At 45.3% G+C, this 20,455-nt stretch overlaps 1 protein-coding gene and 1 pseudogene across 1 annotated transcript in view; both read left to right on the top strand.

Moving 5' to 3' along the window:
- MAML3 (mastermind like transcriptional coactivator 3) overlaps positions 1-20,455 on the top strand; it is a 466,343-nt gene that overhangs the window by 251,198 nt on the left and 194,690 nt on the right. The window lies entirely within an intron of this gene.
- LOC119935878 lies at positions 17,473-17,591 on the top strand (annotated as a pseudogene).

Raw genomic sequence — 20,455 nt, 5'->3', positions numbered from 1 at the left:
CCTTGATACTAAGGAAAATAACCAAGGAGATGTAGCAGTGCGGCCTTGTGGAAAGACCACAGGACTGGAAGTCAGAAGACCTTGGTTCTAGCCCAGGCTCTGCCACTTGCCTCCTGTGCGACTTTTGGCAAGGCGCTAAACCTCTCTGTGCCCCAGTTTCCTCATCTGCAGTGTAGAGAAAATTCATTTTTCTCCTTCCCTCTTAAGATTGTGAGCCCTGGGTGGGACAAGGACTGTGTCCTATCTATCTTGTATCTATCCCAGTATTTAGCGCCGTGCTGGGCACGTAGTAAGTGCTTAATCGATGCTGTTGTGATCATTATGATTATTTTTATTATTATTATTGGTGGTGGTGGTGGTGAGGTTCACAGGAAACCATAGTGTTGTGTGGAGGAAAAAATAAATGCAAATTTGAATGTTGCACATTTTGTGGGTGCCTGGTGTTCTTGAGGCTTGCGTAAGATGGGAGAAGACCCCAACCAGTCAATCCATCGTTTGTGCAAAGCACTGTGTGCAAAGCACTGTACTAAGTGCTTGGGAGAGCACAGTGTAACAGAGTTGGTAGACTCATTCCCTGCCCATAAGGAGCTCACAGTCTAGATGCTTTCATCCTCACCATCTTGGGGTGATGGGGTTGGCCGTGTTGTTACCCTAGCCTGGCCATGTGAAGAAGTCACTTATTGGCATTTATTAAGCACTTACTATGTGCCAAGCACTCTACTAAGCACTGGGAAAGATACAAGATAATCAGATTGGACACAGTCCCTGTCCCACGTGGGGCTCACAATCTAAGCAGGAGGTGGTAGGATTTGAGCCCCATGTTACAGATGAGGAAACTGAGAGAAGTTAAGTGATTTGCTCAAGGTCACAGAGCAGACATGTGGCGGTGCCGGGATTAGAACCCAGGTCCTCCCACTCCCAGACCCGTGTTCTCTCCACGAGGCCACACAGTTTTTAAAGGTGCTGCAGACAGGGGACTACTTTCTCAGACTATAAGCCCCATGTGGGACAAGGGCTGTGTCCAGCCTGATTATCTTGTATCTATTCCAGTGTTTGTTTTAGTGTTTGGCACATTGGAAGTGCTTACCAGATACAGCATGGCCCCGTGGAATGAGCACGGGCCTGGGACTTAGAGGACTTGGGTTCTGATCCCAGCTCTTCCAGTTGCCTAATGTGTGATGCTGGGCAAGTCACTTAACTACTCTGTGCCTCGCTTTCTTCATCTTTAAAATGAGGATTCAATACCCGTTCTCCCTCTTGCGTAGGCTATGAGTTCCATGAGGGACAGAAACTGTATCCAATCTCGTATCTACTCCAGTGCTTAAAACAGTGCTTGACATAGAGTAAGTGTTTAACAAATACCGTAAAACCCACAATTATTATCATTATTCATTCATTCAGTCAGTTGTATTTATTGAGCGCTTACTGTGCGCAGAGCACTGTTCTAAGCGCTTGGGAAGTACAAGTCGGCAACATATAGAGACAGTCCCTACCCAACAACGGGCTCACAGTCTAGAGGGGGGGATAATGATGGGATTTGTTAAGCGCCTACTATGTGCAAAGCACTGTTCTAAGCGCTGGGGAGGTTACAAGGTGATCAGGTTGTCCCACGTGGGGCTCACAGTCTTTATCCCCATTTTGCAGATGAGGTCACTGAGGCACAGAGAAGTGAAGTGACTTGCCCAAAGTCACACAGCTGACAGTTGGCGGAGATGGGATTTGAACCCATGATCTCTGACTCCAAAGCCCGGGCTCTTTCCACTGAGCCACACTGCTTTTTTATTGTTATTACTGGTATTAACACTCCCAAACCTGCTGCTTCCCACCTCTGTCATATCTGCCCTCGAAAGAACGGGGCATTGGACATACTCAAGAAGATTTTGCCCCTCCGGATAAGAGACAGATGTAAATCTGGCATCTGGCTCATGGTTTTTTCAGCCTTAGATCACGCAGCAGGAAGCCAATCCATTGCAATATCGACTGGTGATCATTACTTTGAGGTGGGCAGCTCTCCTTTCTCCCCTCACCCCCCACCCCCACCCCCAATGTTGGCCCTTTCTCCCCCCATCATCACTTTTGATATGGTAATGATTGTGGCTTTATAGGAAATGAGTGTTAAAAGGGTTGGTCAGGGGCAGGGGAGCGTGACTGTATGTCATTTAGGAACAAAACGGAGTCCCCCTCAAATTAGAAGCCAAAGAAGCAAGCAAGCAAACGGGAGCCGGGGCTGGGGAAAGAAGGCAGATAGCTTGGTAAATGCAGGAAACAGTGCACTAACTGACTGGCTTAAAGCCCTCTTAACAATGTGCAGTTGGTCTCACTAGCTCCTCCATTGATTTCCTCCTGCCCTCCGTAGACCTGGCTGCAGTTAAGCCTTGTGTCCTCCACGTGATGCTGAGCCGAATCAGATTTTCCTTTTAGTTGTTCGATCAAATTTTCCTTCCTAGAGCTTAGAAGGGACACTTGGGACTGTATAGTAATTGCCTCCCCACACTGAACTGCTGATACCTTTATTGGATTGGCATAGGGTTTCAGAAGACTGTGTTTAACATGCAGTGAGCCGCAGCAATGCAAACAGCTCCAGTGTTTAAACAAGCATCCATTAGGCCGGGAAACAAGGCTGCGCTGGCCCATTTGGTGCTGTTTAGTGTTGGCAGCTTAAGGGGAGCAGTGCAGCAGTGCGGGAGGGAAGAAGGGGGGACTGTGGTGTCAAGGAGATGTAGGCTCGCTCTGCATTTTGTGGTGAAGGGGAAAGGTGGTTGGCGGGAGGGGGCCAACTGTTTGAGGGTAGGAACATGTGCAAAGCTCATTAATATCTCATTATGTTAGAATTGCAATCTCCCAGCAGATCGGCATTAACGTTCACGGCACCGGAGGAAGGGCTGGCGAAGAGCAGTGGGGCTGTTTGCTCTAAGTTCCTGCTGCCTTGTGCTTGGAGGAGGGTAGAGTTGGTGTGGGTGTTGTAGAGCCCAAAAGGAACCGAATTGAAAACGGGTAAGAGAAGCCCGAGATTTTGTAAACAACCACCGAAGGTCCTACGCTGAGCCAAAACAAATGGTCTGTAGGGCTGCTTTGTCAGTCAGTCAGTCAATCAATGGTATTTATTAAGCGGTTGGGGGGGTAGTAATAATAATCATGATAATAGCATTTATTAAGCGCTTACTATGTGCAAAGCACTGTTCTAAGTGCTGGGGAGGTTCGTGGCTCAGTGGAAAGAGCACGGGCTTTGGAGTGAGAGGTCATCGGTTCAAATCCCGGCTCTGCCACCTTGTCAGCTGTGTGACTTTGGGCAAGTCACTTCACTTCTCTGGGCCTCAGTTACCTCGTCTGTAAAATGGGGATTAAGACTGTGAGCCCCCCGTGGGACAACCTGATCACCTTGTAAACTCCCCAGCGCTTAGAACAGTGCTTTGCACATAGTAAGTGCTTAATAAATCCCATCATTATTATTATTATTATTATTATTATTATTATTACAAGGTGATCAGGTTGTCCCACGGGGGGTCTCACAGTCTCCACCCCCATTTTACAGATGAGGAACTGAGGCCCAGAGGAGTGAAGTGACCTGCCCAAAGTCACACAGCTGACAATTGGCGGAGCCGGGATTTGAACCCGTGACCTCTGACTCCAAAGCCCGTGCTCTTTCCACTGAGCCACGATGCTTCTCTGTTGGGTACAATCCAACACAGTGGGTAGAGACCGTTCCCTGCCCATGAGGAGCTTACGGTCTAGAGGGTGGTAGCTGGTGCAGGTAACTAAAGAGAAGGGGTCTCTGAGGACTCCCCTAAAGCTTCTCTGCTTTCCATGAAGTTTAAATGCCTCTCAAAATGACTCTCCATGAACTTTATCATTAAAGATGTCGTCTTGGCATCATTCATTCATTCATTCATTCAATCATATTTATTGAGCGCTTACTGTGGGCAGTGCACTGTACTAAGCGCTTGGTAAGTACAAGTCGGCAACATATTGAGACGGTCCCTACCCAACAGCGGGCTCACAGTCTAGAAGGGGGAGACAGGCAACGAAACAAAACATGTAGACAGGTGTTTAAAATCGTCAGAACAAATAGAATTAAGGCTATATGCACATCATTAACAAAATAAATAAAATAGTAAATAGGTACAAGTAAAATAAATAGAATAATAAATCTGTACAAATATATACAAGTGCTGTAGGGAGGGGAAGGTGGTAGGGCGGGGAGGGAAGGGGAGGAGGAGAGGAAAAAGGGGGCTCAGTCTGGGAAGGCCTCCTGGAGGAGGTGACCTCTCAGTAGGGCTTTGAAGGGAGGAAGAGAGCTAGTTTGGCGGATGTGCGGAGGGAGGGCATTCCAGGCCAGGGAAAGGACATGGGCCGGGGGTCGACGGCGGGACAGGCGAGAACGAAGTACAGTGAGGAGGTTAGCGGCAGAGGAGCGGAGGGTGCGGGCTGGGCTGGAGAAGGAGAGAAGGGAGGTGAGGTGGGAGGGGGCGAGGTGCATCAGTGCTTCCATCCTCCTTAACTGGGCTGACATGTATGCATACACAAAATAATTAAGTAAAACTAAAATGGTTCATCTTTTGTTCCGAGAATACAATGAAAGTTGTAGTTTTAGGCAGTTTGGTTCCTGTGGTTCTCTCTTTAACTGTAATCACGTAGGCATCATTTTGTAATATCCACTGGGGTTTACGATGAATGTATTTGATAATTAGCACTAAGTTTATTCAGGTTAGCAAAATAGTTACACCGTGCAAACACCGCTGAGAAGAAAAAAAATAAATCGCCAGCACTCTCCAGCCCCGCTTCCATCCTCACGCATAGTCAAACCCATTGTTATTATGGGAGTTCAAATCTATTATTCTTTGAATGTGCAACCTCTTCAAAGGATGAAGGAGTCCCAAGAACAGTTGGAGGAAAAAAAACCAATCCTTCCCATCAATTTGTGGTCAAATGTGCTAAAACAACCTCAGAAAATAGCCCCCATGCTCTCTCAGTCCAGAGAATGGTATGCAGCTCTCTTAGGTTTTTCCAGGAAGTCTCGGCCTCACTCCAGCTGCTGGGAAAAGGAAAGTCAATGGGGGAATCCAAGAGGGGGATCCTCTCTAGAACCAAGTCTGAACTGAAAGGGAATGGGGTGAACACTCCTGGGAGCCAGAATCCTTAGCTTTAATACTATAGCCACACCGCTGGACTGATCTAAGCAGCATCTAAGAGTGCAGGCTTGGGAATCAGAAGGACCTGGGTTCTAATCCAGGATTCTCCTCTTGTCGGCTGTGTGATCTTGGGCAAGTCACTTTATTTCTCTGGGCCTCCATTACCTCATCTGTAAGGGAAGTTCTGTCCTCTTTATCTGGGCTCGTAAGCACATCTGTTGTTCACGGTGAGTCCTGTGATTTGGGCTCCCTTTCTGGGGATTGGGGACCCCCCCACATGCTGTTCCCAAACACCTCTAGCTCTCTTGTCTGTGGTGTAAAGGTGCTCCTTTTGGCTGGGAAGGAGCCCCATTCTTTGGCCTGGAAGTCCTACAAACCAGACAGGTTCAGGCCAAGACCCTCCCTCTAACGCAGCCACCAAGGCCCTAAAAGTCATACCACAGCATCAGTATTTCTAATTGTTTTGAAACGCAGCATCATCTTTTCAATTGTTTTTGATTCACATTTCCACTTTCCTTGCACGTCTGGGCTCCACCGCCTTCCCCTGGATTGGTTTGACGGGGGTCTCTTTCCCTTCTTTGTGTTTCCTCCAAGTCTCTTTATTCACTTGTCTTAGCTCTTCTCCAGTTCTCAGGGATGTCATTCTTTTCGGCCATTTCCTCTGGGCATAGGCATCATTCCTCCCGCCATTTTCTCCAAATGGATTTCTGCCTCATCTCCCGAGTTTTTTCTGGAGGAAAATTCCCTTGGTGTCCTGAGTGTTCACTGGGCATATTGTTCTGAGCCAATCCAGCATCAGTGACGTGAGCGCCACGCAGGCTGGATGAATGTTTCCAGAACCAACACTCCTATTTCCTAGGCACCTTGCTGTCAACACCCCTGCTTGACTGACAGCCTGAAAATAACTCAGAACCCGCCTGCCAGTGACATTTGTGCACAGTACTCCTGAGTTAGTCAGAGGCTTTTGGATCTGAGATTTTCCCCTTTTCTATTGCTGTGGCACGGGAGGAAAAGGAGCAGGAAGGGGAAGAGAGAATGAGTCTGATGGGGTAAAACATCAAAAGAAGGGGAGGTATGGACCCAAGCAATCATCGGAGGAGCAGTATGGCCTAGTGGATAGAGCACGGGTCTGGAAATCAGAAGGACCTGTTTTCTCATCCCAACTGCTCCACTCGTCTGCTGTGTGACTTTGAGCAAGTGACTTAACTTCTCTGTGCCCCACTTACCCCATCTGTAAAATGGGGATTAAGATTGTGAGCCCCATGGAGGACATGGACTGGGTCCACCTGATTAGCTTGGATTTACCCCAGCACTTACTACAGTGCCTGCCACATAGATAGAAAAAAAATCATGTTTTATCAGGTAGGTTTAATTTTTTGGAGCACATAATTACTGTTGACGATTAACCGCTCATTTAGAAGGATAGAAGCAGTGTTGCTTAGATAAAAGAGCATGGGTTTGGAAGTCAAAGAATGTGGGTTCTAATCATGGCTCCGCCACCTGTCAGCTGTGTGACTTTGGACAAGTTACTTAACTTCTCTGTGGCTCAGTTACCTCATCTGTAAAATGGGAATTAAGACTGTGAGGCCCACCTGGGATAACCTGATAAACTTGTATCTCCCCCAGTGCTTAGAACAGTGCTTGGCACATTGTAAGCACTTAACAAATACTATTATTATTACTATTATTTAAGATAGAAAGAGTTCACGTTCATCATTATTATTATTATTGTACTCGTTAAACACTTAATATGTGTCAAGCACAGTTTTAAGTGCTGGAGAAGTTACAAGTTAATCAGGTTGGACACAGTCCCTGTCCCACATGAGGCTGACAAGTCTAAGTTTAGATTTGTTTGCAACCCTCCAAATTCTCTTTTAGGAAATGAGGCCTTTGAAAATTCATTGCAACAAACGGGTAACTTTCTGAATGTCCAAACAACAACAGCAGCGTATATAGTTTTGCTATAAGTCCCTTTCTGGAGAAGGAGGAAGGACTGGAAGAAAAATCTTGTGTCCATCAGGTAGTCTTCTGTGCAAAACCAGCAGGCCTGCCAGAGAACACATGGCCAGAAAGCCCACATGCATCCTGGAAGGAACCGATGATGCAAACCCAAGCCAAAACTGACCCCAAATTATATGACAGCAGGTCCGGTTTCCAGCCCCTTCTGCTGGAGTGAAAGCAGAGCAAGCTATATTTGCGCCATCCACAATCGTCCGGGCCCCAGTGTGTGTTTGGAAGCGAGCCTTGGTTTTGCCCAGTGCATGCCCAATCCCCTCTGGATCTTCCTCATTATTTTAGAATCTCGCTCAGAATGTCCTTTGCCGTTTCTGACTATTGCCTGTTTCCAAGGTTTCTTTCTCTAGAAAATGAATGGATCTGGGAGCTTTAAAGCTACACCACGTAGGGCAAGAAAGTGTACACGCTGCACCCCCTTCAGGTACTGCCGTGTACCTCACTTTAATAATAATAATAATAATAATAATAATAATAATAATAATGGCATTTATTAAGCGCTTACTATGTGCAAAGCACTGTTCTAAGCGCTGGGGAGGTTACAAGGTGATCAGGTTGTCCCACCAGGGGCTCACAGTCTTAATCCTCATTTTACATATGAGGTAACTGAGGCCCAGAGAAGTTAAGTGACTTGCCCAAAGTCACACAGCTGACAATTGGCAGAGCCAGGATTTGAACCCATGACCTCTGACTCCAAAGCCCGGGCTCTTTCCGCTGAACCGCACTGCTTCTCTACTCTCTTTTCTCTACTTTACTGAGGAAGGGTTGGGGCTTATCCTCTTCCAGTCATAGCTTATGTGTCCTTTGGACTTCCTGATCAAGCAATCAGTCATTCAGTGGTATCTACTGAGCACTTACTGCATACAGAGCACTGTACTAAACACTTTCCACTGAGCCACACTGCTTCTCTACTCTCTTTTCTCTACTTTAGTGAGGAAGGGTTGGGGCTTATCCTCTTCCAGTCATAGCTTATGTGTCCTTTGGACTTCCTGATCAAGCAATCAGTCAGTCAGTGGTATCTATTGAGCACTTACTGCATACAGAGCACTGTACTAAACACTTTCCACTGAGCCACACTGCTTCTCTACTCTCTTTTCTCTACTTTACTGAGGAAGGATTGGGGCTAATCCTCTTCCAGTAATAGCTTATGTGTCCTTTGGACTTCCTGATCAAGCAATCAGTCAGTCAGTGGTATCTATTGAGCACTTACTGCATACAGAGCACTGTACTAAACACTTGGGAGAGAGAACAATAAAACGGTTGATAGACACGTTCCCTGACCAAGTAGATTAGGAAACACCATTTTGCTCTGTCTCATTTCTGGGAAAATCATCTGTGGCAGAAGAATCTATTTTTAAATCCCTCTAGGAAACTTCTGCTCCCTCTCCTAGTAAGCCATTCTTTGTTCAACAGCTCTCACTGTAAATTTTCTTTATGTTATGCCAGAGAATGAGATCTAGTACTACAAAATTTAGGCTTCATTTCATCGTCAGTATTTGTTCAGGGCCTGCATTGGACACTTGGGAGCCTTCAGTCAGAGTAAAAAGACAAAAAACCTGCCCTCCAAGTGTTTACATTCTAATAGGAGGAGACAGGGACAGTGAACTTAGAATGGGAACAAGAGGGGAAACATGAAGAAAACTGGTAGCAACAAAAGTAAGCAATAAATAAATTAACCAACCCACGCTTTTATAAGTCCTAGGGTAACTGAGGGAATGACCTAATTGTCAGGGAATGTCTCCTGGGGAGATGGCTTGGCAGGGAGGCTTTCAAGGCTGTGAGGGACATGATTTGAAGGAGGAGAGAGTTCTGTGGAGGGCCAAAAGGCCGTAAGTAGTGCTGGCTCAGAGTCTGGAGAGTCAAAAGTAGGTTACTTTTGGGGGAGTGAAGAGAAGAGGAGTTGGGAGATAGCAAGTAAGAGAAAAAGGTAACAGTAGGAGGGAAATGGGTTGAACCAACCAATCGATCAATTATATTTATCGAATATTTTTCTGCAGAGTACTATACTAGGCAACTAGGGGAAGTACAGTGCAACAGCACTGGTAGACACAATCCCTACCTTCAAGGAGAAACAGCATGGCCCAGTGGAAAGAGCACGGGCCTCGGAGTCAGAGGACCTGGGATCTAATTCTTCTCCGCCACTTGTCTGCTGTGTGTCCTTGGGCAATATATCTATAATTCTATTTATCTATTCTGAGTCTATTGATGCCTGTCTACTTGTTTTGTTTTGGTCTCCCTCTTCTAGACTTTGAGCCAGCTGTTGGGTAGGGATTGTCTCTACCTGTTGCGGGATTGTCTCTATCTGTTGCCGAATTGTAGTTTCCAAGCGCTTAGTATGGTGCTCTGCATATAGTAAGCGCTCACGAAATACTATTGAATGAATGAATTAATAATAATAATAATGATTTCATTTATTAAGCGCTTACTATGTGCAAAGCACTGTTCTAAGCTCTGGGGAGGTTACAAGGTGATCAGGTTGTCCCACAGGGGGCTCACAGTCTTCATCCCCATTTTACATATGAGGGAACTGAGGCACAGAGAAGTGAAGTGACTTGCCCAAAGTCACACAGCTGACAAGTGGCGGAGCCGGGATTTGAACCCATGACCTCTGACTCCAAAGCCCGGGCTCTTTCCACTGAGCCACGCTTCTTTTATGTGGCTGTTTCCCCCTCAGTAAAGTGAGGATTCACGCTGTTCTACCGTACCATTATCCGTGGAACCCTTGGTGGGACAGGGACTGTGTCCGACCTGATTATGTTGTTTCTACCCTAGCGCTTAGTACAGTGCTTGGCATATAGGTAGCACCTACAAATAACATTGTAATTATCATTATTATTGTGTTCTAGGAAGGTGATCTTTTTAGGTGTCTGTCTCAGTAGAGATTTAGGATCAGTGTTGGTGCTTAGGGGCGAAGCTGTTTTTCCTAGCAGAAAGTAGTTCTGTTTTTCTGATGTTTGACTTTTAAAGGGGGCTGCAGTGAATCATTTTTCAGGGTGTGGTGACCAGTGGGGCTGGGGGTGGAGATGGAAGGAGGGATGTGGTTTCCCCACTGTTTGTTTCTGAATTTAAAGTTAGTTTTTGAGGATTTCTCACATGGAGCTGATTACTCCTCAGGGATTTTCCCTAGGGGCGTTGGCTCCAGTAGAGAATCCCTAAATACCAACTTAAATTTAGAAGCAAACTGTAGAAACTTGCTGCCTGTCTGCCCTCCCCGCACCCACCCGTGTTCTTTGGTTCCCCAACTGACAATTTGCCAGAGATGGGTTTTAAAGGAAGCTTAAGTAGATTAGCCTTTTGCTACTCCTTAATTACTTATTGTGGAGCGTTCCCAAAGCTGTACCTACATGGAGAATATGGGCTGGGGTGATGACACAGCGCCAGAGGTCTAATATCATTCTGTCATGTTTGCTTGCTTTCATGTGGATGTACGCTGGGGGAGGCTGAGTCTTTAGAATGTTTTCTTTAGGATGGTATCACTTATTTGAAGCAAACTGAGGCTTTTAATGAATTTGTGAGTGGAAACAGTAAGTGCGAAACTTTCCGTTAAAGTTTCGTTCCTTTTAAACGAGACATTTCTCCAGAAATTTCCCGCCTTTCTCGGCTTCAGAAGTAAAAATCTCACGGTTGAGATTATGCGAGTCGTCCACTGTAGGCCTGTAGGCACGGAATTAAAATTTAATCTGGGATTTAACAAGTTGGAGAAAGTGAGTGGAAGAAAATTATTATAGTAAAGTCTCATTTTAATAAGCTTCAAGGATCCTAGAGTTTGTTAATATGAACATTTTGTATTTTGAAACTTGCCCTTTATTTTACATATGTACACTTTTTAAAATGTATTATAAATGTAAAGGTGTTTTTTTTGGTGTGAGTCAATCTGATTGAAGGTCCACATTTTTAACTAGTAGCAGAAGTTATGGGATAAGAGAAACTTGTTTTTGTAAATGTTTTCCCTTTTCTGGTTTGAGCAGGAGTGGAAGTCCAGCTTTCAGAATACAGGGAACCTACTGCGTGCTAGACTTCTTCAACTGAGAAGCAGCATAGCTTATTGGAAGGAGCACAGACCTCGTAGTCAAAGGACCTGAGTTCTCACCCAAGCTCTGCAACTTGTCTGCTGTGAGACTTGGGGCAGGTCATTTAACTTCTCTGTGCGCATTTACACAGAGGGTCTCAACAATATACTCACAAGCTGACATACAGGACTGCTGCCTATTAAATTCACCTAAGTTTTATTTCCGCGACTGTGTACACTAGGCCTCAGTGTAAAATGGGAATTTAGACTGTGACCCCCTTGTGGGACATGGATTGTGTCCAACTTGATTCGTTTGTATCTGCCCAGCACTTAGTAGAGTGTCTGGCACATAGTAAGCACTTAACAAATGCCATTTAAAAAAATGCGAAGAGAAGAGCTAAGGCCTGTCATGACTGTATGATTACTACCACTTCAGAAGCAGAAGGAGCAAGTGACCCTCAATAAAAAGAAAAGAAGGTGATTGGAAGGGTATTAGTGAATGGGGGAGGCCTTTATTTCCACAAACTTTGCTAACAGTAAGCTATAGTGGAGTGTGTTGTACTCCTTGCCTTCAAGGACTTTAGTAAAAAAGCTGTGGTGCTCTCTGGAACTCTCTTAGGTCTTATTTACCTAAAATAGATCTTCTCACATGTGTTTCGATATATGGGTGTGTATGTGATGGCTAAAGTAATTGAAATTCAAATTTAATTTGGATTAGCCGCTACTGAGGCCTGGAACATACAGCCTCTGAAATGAAACTTAGGTGAATTTAATAGGCAGCAGTCCCGTATGTCAGCTTGTGAGCATATTGTTGAGACCAAGCCCTTAGTACAGTGCTCTGCGCACAGTGAGCGCTCAATAAATACAATTGATTGAGGGGGATACTCATTAATCAGAGGTGATATAGAAAGATAAGAGGTCAGCAGGGTATATGCACTCTCCCAGATCACTTAGGATGGCCACTAGAAAGCTATGCTCACTTGCAGGTATGAGACTAAATTCATTAGTCTGGGGGAGTTCTGGATGTCACTTGGATTTCACCAGAGTTTTTTGATTATCCCGTTTTACAAATAATGAAACTGAGGCAGTTAACCGAAGTAAATTAACTCAGCCATCCTCACAGCGAGTAAGTGGCTGAAGAAAACACACTCATTCCTGTTTACTGTTTAGTTCATTGATCACATAACCTCCTGGGTGTTTACTAAAGAAGAGGAATTTAAATATCGTTCTGACTAACAAGAGTCTCAGGCTCTCCTGCTCATGACCTTCAAGCTTTTTCAATCTTCAGCCACTGAGAAGTACATAATGAATTATTTAGAAAAGTGGACAAGTCTGTCACGCTCATTGACCATCTTTTTGTTTTGTTTTGGGGTTTTTTTAAATGGAATTTGTTAAGCACTTAGTACGTGCCAGGCACTGTACTAAGCTCTGGGGTAGATCAAGCTGATCAGGTTGGATACAGTCCATATCCCATTTGGGGCTCATAGTCTTAATCCCTATTTTTTAGAGATGAGGTAACTGAGGCACAGAGAAGTTATGTGACTTGTCCAGGGTCACAAAGCAGTCATTCATTCAATCATGTTTATTGAGTGTGTACTGAGTGCAGAGCACTGTATTAACTGCTTGGAAAGTACAATACGGCTATAGAGACAATCCCTGCTCACAATGGGCTTACTGCTTGCAGCAAGCTCACAGTCTAGAGCTGGGGAGACAGACATCAATTTTGAGTTGAGGCATCAATATAAATAAATAGAATTACATATATAAACAATATACATAAGTGCTGGTTGGGGGGAGTGCAAAGGGAATGAGTCGTGGAGACGTGGAACGGAGGGGGAGCTGAGGAAAAGTGGGGTTTAGTCTGGGAAGGCCTCTTGGAGGCGGTGCGCCTTCAGTAGGGCTTTGAAGGGGGAAAGAGTGATGTCTGGTGGATTTGAGGAGGGAGGGCATTCCAGGCCAGAGGTAGGATTTGGCCTGGGGTTCGATGGTGGGACAGGCGAGAACGAGGCACAGTGAGAAGGTTAGCACCGGAGGAGCGGAGTGTGCGGGCTGAAATGTAGAAGGAGAGAAGGGAGGTGAGGTAAGAGGGGACAAGGTGATGGAGAGCTTTGAAGCCAATAATGAGGAGTTTTTGCTTGATATGGAGGTTGATAGAAAACCATTGGATTTTTTTGAGGAGGGGGGTGACATGCCCAGAATGCTTCTGTAGAAAGATAATCCGAGCAGCAAAGTGAAGTATGGACTGAAGTGAGGAGAGAGAGGAGGTTAGGAGGTCAGAAAGGAGACTGATGCATAATCCAGTCAGGATAGGATGAGTGATTGTACTAATGTGGTAGTGGTTTGGATGGAGAGGGGGCAAGGTGATGCAGACTTTAAAGACAAGACGAGCACTTTAAAGCAGACAAATGGCAGAGCCAGGATTTGAACCCAGGTCCTCCTGACTCCCAGGCTCTATCTACTATGCAACATGACTTCTCAGTAGAGAGGGAATGAGAATCATCTCCTGCAACTTGGATGTGTCTCAATTGAGCACACTTATTGAATGTCCTTTGAGACTAACCTGTTTTGAAGCTAAGGGCTACGTACCTACTTTTCCGAGGATGGGAGGGATGAGTACATTTCTGGTGGCTATTCATAGAGTCTCATACTAGACAGTCCAGGTTTCAGGTGGCCTGTCCCCCAACTGGATCCTGCCCAGAAACCTTTATGTCCAGTGCTTTTATTTTACGCGCCCAGCCTCTCTTCTCCCCAGCTCCTGCCATCGAGTTCCGCAGCTCAGAAATAGTCCCTGCATTCACAGGGCCTGGGGAGACAATGAAGAGGCTGTGGAGGGGGTCAGGGGTCCCCATGAAGAAAAGCTGTAGGTTCGGGTGGCCTCGGACCGACTTCCATAAAATAATAATAATTGAGGAATTTGTTAAGCCCTTACTCTATGCCAATTGCTGTAATAAACGCTGGGATAGATGTAAGATAATCAGCTTGGACACACTCCCTGCCCCACACGGGGTTCACAGTCTAAGTAGGAGAGAGGACTGGTATTGAATCCCTATTTTACAGATGAGGAAACTGAGGCACAGAGTTAAGTGACTTGCCCAAGGTCACCCATGAGGTAAAAGGGACAGAGATGGGATTAGAGCCCAGGTCCACTGCTGTGGGAAATAGCATGGCCTAGTGGATTCGGCACGGGCCAGGGAGCAAGAGGACCTTTTCTAGTTTTGGTTTTGCCACTTGTCTCCTTTGTGACCTTGGACAAGTCATTTAACCTCTCTGTGCCTCAGTTACCTCTTCTGTAAAATGGGGATTAAGACTGTGAGCACAATGCGGGACATGGACCATGTCCAACCTGATTACCTTGTATCTACTCCAGCACCGGGACAGTGCCTGGTACATAGTAAACGATTAACAAATAGCATAAAAAAAATAGGTTCTTGGACTCCCAAGCCTCTGCTCTTTTCAATAAACCACAGCGTTTCAAGTAAAAATAGAAGACGTACTCCTTAGCCCTGAGAAGCTTAAAATCAAATGGAGACCTCAGGCTGATAAATCAGTTGGTAAAACCAACACTAAGCAAAAGCGACTAAACATGAATAACTGGAATAAACCGGTCAATAGTCCCATAAATTCTGAAAGTGGCAGATAATAACGACTTGATAGAAGGGTTGAGGATTAATTAGGGAATTCCTCCTGGAGGAGGAGCTGATTTAAGGAGGTCTTGGACGTATGGTGGGAGCTGGTTTGGCAAATTTCAGAGCAGAGAGTGTCCTCTGATGAGGAAAGCGTGTGTTCCGTTGACTGGGAGCAGGAGAGTAGAGCGTGAGGTACAGTTAAATGAATTATTCTTAAGTTATATTAGAATGCCAGTCAATTCGGTGACCCCACGGTCCTCGTGAAAATCCCAAGTCTGAAAGCATAGATATATATATATTTAGTTGGCGTTCATTGTCTAGACACTTTTCCTTTAAAAGAGGAACTGAAATTTCACAATCCAAAGGATTTTTTGTTTACTGAACAATTTATTAAGCTCCTTGGCCTTTTTTTCCTTTCTCATTCTTTCATGGAGCTGAAAGTTTAAGGGAGTCCTAGACTGTTCTTTAAGCAATTTTCTCGCTGGTGAAAAGGAGCAATTAGGGAAAAGGGGAGGACTACTTTTGTTTATTTTAACTTGTGCTCCACCTTGGCAAATTCCTGAGAAGTTAAATTGGAAATAATCCCCAGAGACTCCGTATTTGCTGCAGTTGAGCCTTCCCTCCCGAACTGCCTGGACAGGTTGGTTTTGCCACGATCGCACGAAGGATTTGGGGAACATAATTTCCAAGAGTCAGGGGCAGGGCTAAGACCTACTGGAAATCTCCTGCCATCTTTGGAAGATCCTGTCTTTGGAAGATAGTCTTTGGAAGAGTCTTATCCCGGTGGCTGGAAAATCCAGAGTTGTTTACAAAGTTTTAGTTTGTGCTTCCCCCACCTTTTTTTCATTTTTGCTTCTGGCCAAGTGGTCTGTGGGGGATCCAGCCCTCCAAAGCCCCATCCAGGAGATCCCAGTCACGCACCCCGGAGGGGCGGCTCCTCTGGAAAGGACCCTCTCTGTGTGGGTAGTGAAATCCACTGTGGCCTCATTCCGGAGTCCTCAGGAAAATTCCGGAGGGTTCCAACATCTCACCGAGTTGCCATGACCCACTAGTTGCACATGAACTGTGGAAATGAATTTTTCGCGACATCGAAGCATAATTGTAGGTTCAGTTTGGCGAAGCAGGTGAAAAGGAAAACAGAAGTTAGCAATTCTAGGCAATTAAACAGGACATCTTTGGGTTATTTCACTGAAAGAACAAACTTCACAGCTAAGAACTGGATGAAGCCGTGAAACAAAGCCTAAAATAATCCACAGGTACCCGTTGTTGGGTAGGGACCATCTCTATATGTTGCCAACTTGTGCTTCCCAAGCTCTTAGTACAGTGCTCAATAAATACGATTGAATGAATTACTACTGAGAACATTTCTAGCCCTGCCTTTCCGGAACCCAGTCCTTGGATTCTCTCCTAGGAAGGAACTTTGCCTCGGAATCTCAGAAGCCTACAATTTAGAGGTTCAGACGTGCTCGTTTTTTTGCTTGGGGAAGAAAGATAATCTTTTTAGCAGGGCTGTTATTAGGGGTGGACATTCATTTGGTTCTGTGCCAAGGAGTCTGTTCTCCTGTCCAGTACTGGCATGGAACCAGATGCTTTCATGTCTGTTTTTATATTTTCAAGTGCTGAGTCTTCCTCTATCTTGGCACTTCCCTCTTTGGTGGCTTCAATGTGGCATTAGAGTTCATAGAGGCCTTGGGGGGAAATGCAGGGACTCTGAAAAATGGCTCCCCTCTCATGGAGAAATGTTCCAGATTTGGCCAAAATCAGGTTTCCTCTCACAAAAAGGCACCTTGGACATCCTTATTTTATGCTTGGTACAGAGCATAACATTTCGTGGCTCAGTGGAAAGAGCACAGGCTTTGGAGTCAGAGGTCATGGGTTCAAATCCTGGCTCTGCCAATTGTCAGCTGTGTGACTTTGGGCAAGTCACTTCACTTCTCTGGGCCTCAGTTACCTCATCTGTAAAATGAAGATTAAGGCTGTGAGCCCCCTTTGGGACACCCTGATCACCTTGTAACCTCCCCAGCGCTTAGAACAGTGCTTTGCACATAGTAAGCGCTTAATAAATGCCATCATCATTATTATTATTATGTGAATCCCCTTACCTGGAATTCATGAACTTGGTTGGTGTCCTTAAGAGCCCCCAGTAGTTGCCCATCCATCTCCGCATCAAACAGAAATTCCTTACTATGGACTTTAAAGCACACAATCACTTTGCCTCCTACCTTACCTCCCTGATTTCCTGTTACAACCCAGCCCGCACACCTCACTCCTCTCGTGCCAACCTATTTACTGTACCTTTATCTCGTGTATCTCACCGCCAGCCTCTCTCCCACGTCCTGCCTCTGGCCCAGAATGCCCTCCCTCATTGTCTCCGACAATTACTCTACCCACCTTCAAAGGCTTATTGAAGGCACATCTCCTCCAAGAGGCCTTCCCTGACTAGGTTCTTCATTACTCTTCTCTTACTCCTATCTACATTACCCTTGTACTCGGATTTGCGCCCTTTATTCCACCCTCCTTCAGCCCCACAGCCCCTAGGTACATATCCATAATTTATATTAATGTCTGTCTCCCCATCTAGACTGTAAACTTATTGTGGGCAGGGGATGTCCCAAATGGTTAGTACAGTGCTGTATACAAAGTGAGCACTCAATAAACATGATAATTTGATTGATTGTCCAACCTTGTTGTTATCGTCTACGGCCATACCACCCTGAACGAGCCCGATCTCGTCTGATCTCGGAAGCTAAGTGGCGTCGGGCCTGGTTAGTACTTGGATGGGAGACCGCCTGGAAATACCGGGTGCTGTATCCTCTACTAGACTGTGAGCCCGCTATTGGGTAGGGACTGTCTCTATATGTTGCCAATTTGTACTTCCCAAGCGCTGCACACAGTAAGCACTCAGTAAATACGATTGAATTAATTAATTAATTAATTCAAATAATAGCAAAATTACCTTTTTCGACAGAGCCCAAATTATACTGAAAAGTGATGTTGCAGATATTAGCATGTTTTTCAGAAGTGCATTTACGGTGAGTTGTGTAGTGTGTTGGTCATTGGAGATCAGGCAATGGAAGCCTGTGTATCCCAGACTCAATCATTGGCTATTTGAATATTTCCATCAATCTCTTGGTCCCTAAAACAGTAACTGCTGACTGACTCTTGTAGAGCATTTTGAGATGTACATATGAAATGAAGTGTAATCAATCAATCGGTGGAATTTATTGAGCACTTACCACGTGCAGGGCACTGTAGTAAGTGCTTGGGTGCGTACAGTTCAGTAGAGTTGATAGACAAGATCCCTGCCCTTAACGGGCTTACTCAAGTTGGCATTCCATATGTTAATGAATATTCATTTACTCAGGAAACCTTTACCACTCTGAGAGATGTTGTCACTACAGTGTACAGTGTAATTTTTGTAATACCTTCCTCCAAAATACAGAGCACTTTAAGGCATTATCCATCCAATTAATCCTCATAAATTCTTTGGGGGTAAAGTCGTCATCATTATCGTCATCACCCAATTCATTGGTTGGTCACCTTCTTTACACAGGGCATTTGATCAAGATGTTTGAAGAATGTACAAAGAAAAATAGAGACAGCCCCTGCCCATACAAAATTCACCATCTAAAAGGGAAGACACAAATACAAGCAATTGGCAGTTAACACCATGAATGGTGGTGACAACAGAGTACTTGCACACTCATCCCACTTGTGCATAATTTTTGTAAATTTAAAAGGGGTAGGGCTATTACATAGTTCATACAAGAATTAAGTCTAGCAGAAGGGAAGGAGGAGGAGAAGAAAGAGAGGGGAGAAGGAAGGGGAAGTAATAATAATAATAATAATAATGTTGGCATTTGTTAAGCACTTACTATGTGCAAAGCACTGTTCTAAGCGCTTGGGGGATACAAAGTGATCAGGTTGTCCCACGTGGGGCTTACAGTCTTAATCCCCATTTTACCGATGAGGTAACTGAGGCTCAGAGAAGTTAAGTGACTTGCCCAAGGTTACACAGCAGACATGTGGCGGAGCCGGGATTCGAACCCATGACCTCTGACTCCAAAGCCCGTGCTCTTTCCACTGAGCCACGCTGCTTCTCTAATAATAATGGTGGCATTTATTCAGTGCTTCCTATGTGCAAAGCACTGTTCTAAGCACTGGGGAGGCTACAAGGTGATCAGGTTGTCCCACGGGGGAGCTCACAGTCTTAATCCCCATTTTCCAGATGAGGGAACTGAGGCCCAGAATTGAAGCTGTGATTCTTACCTCTATTGCAGGCTCTCAACTGTTGCTTAGAATAAGGTACTTACTGAATGCAACCCCTCTTGCCCCCAACTCTTTTGTCATACTCTCCTCTTCCAGGGTCGGGGCTATCACTGCTGACAATTATGTGGTACCAAAATCAAACAATTCTTCTATTTCCTCCAGAAAAATTGGGGTGGGACAATTTATGCGAGTAAGTATGGCAAAACATTGCTGCCTCAGAAGATCCCTCCCAGCAGCAAGGTGAACCCTCTCCCTACCAAGCTTCTCTCCTTCAGTGCGGGAAACAATAACTGGCTAAGATTTCTTAAGAAGGAATAAGAGAATCGTTGTGCCCTGTTCTCTGCTTCTTGCCTGTGAAGCTGAGTTATGCACGTGATGGGGGCTGGTAGTAGTGAGGGGGTCTCAGAGCCCCATGCAGCCTGAACAGAATGGCAGAAGCTTGGGCCACAGTAGTGCAATTAAATAGTAGTAAATATGATTGATGCATAGTACTGGTGGTAATAGTATCCATTATGTGCTTATTGCAGAGCACTGTACTAAGTGATGGAAAAGAATATCTAGGTGGGAATTAGACATGGTCCCTGACTCTTGCAGCCCCACAATCCAGCCTGAGCTTTTGGAGGAGGAGGAGTTATTTATTTTATTTTATTTTTCTATTTGTTAAGTGGTCACCATCTGCCAGGCACTATTCTAAGCACTGCGGTAGATAAAAGTAATCATGTCAGCAGGGCCATCTCTATATGTTGCCAACTTGTACTTCCCAAGTGCTTAGTACAGTGCTCTGTACACAGTAAGCGCTCAATAATTATGATTGAATGAATGAATGCCGGACCCAGTCCAGGTCTCTCATGAGGCTCACAGTTTTAATCCCCATTTTACAGGTGAGGTACCTGAGGCTCACAGAAGAGAAGTGACTTGCCCAGGGTCTCACAGCAGACAGTCGATGGAGTCAGGATTACAGGGATTGTCCCTATTTATTGCCTAATTGTACTTTCCAAGTGCTTAGTACAGTGCTCTGCACACAGTAAGCGCTCAATAGATACGATTGAATGAATGAACCCAGGTCCTTCTGACGCCCAGGGTTGTTCTCCATTCACTAGGCCAAGTTTCTTCTACAGGGTTTGATGCCACATAGCAGATGATACTGAGAGGGATTGCGAGGGGAGGCTTCAGAATATCGATTCAGCCCCCGCGACCCTAGTAGTGTGGGCTTGGTTTGCAGCCCAGCTTCCCCCTCCTTTTCCCATCCAGCAGAGCAGCAGACTAAGAGGTTGGAAGGGCGATGAAGGATGTCAGTGACTCCTATGTTTCTTTCCCATTAAGGTCCTGGACACGCAAAGAGCTTTTCTGGCTTCAATCTGACGTAGTACTCCCAGTCTCCCCGGCCTTCTAGTAAAGAAATTTGCTAA

The sequence above is a fragment of the Tachyglossus aculeatus genome, chromosome 12, assembly GCF_015852505.1.
Source record: "Tachyglossus aculeatus isolate mTacAcu1 chromosome 12, mTacAcu1.pri, whole genome shotgun sequence".
In the NCBI taxonomy this organism is placed as follows: domain Eukaryota; kingdom Metazoa; phylum Chordata; class Mammalia; order Monotremata; family Tachyglossidae; genus Tachyglossus; species Tachyglossus aculeatus.
This window is presented reverse-complemented; position numbering and strand designations above follow the sequence as displayed.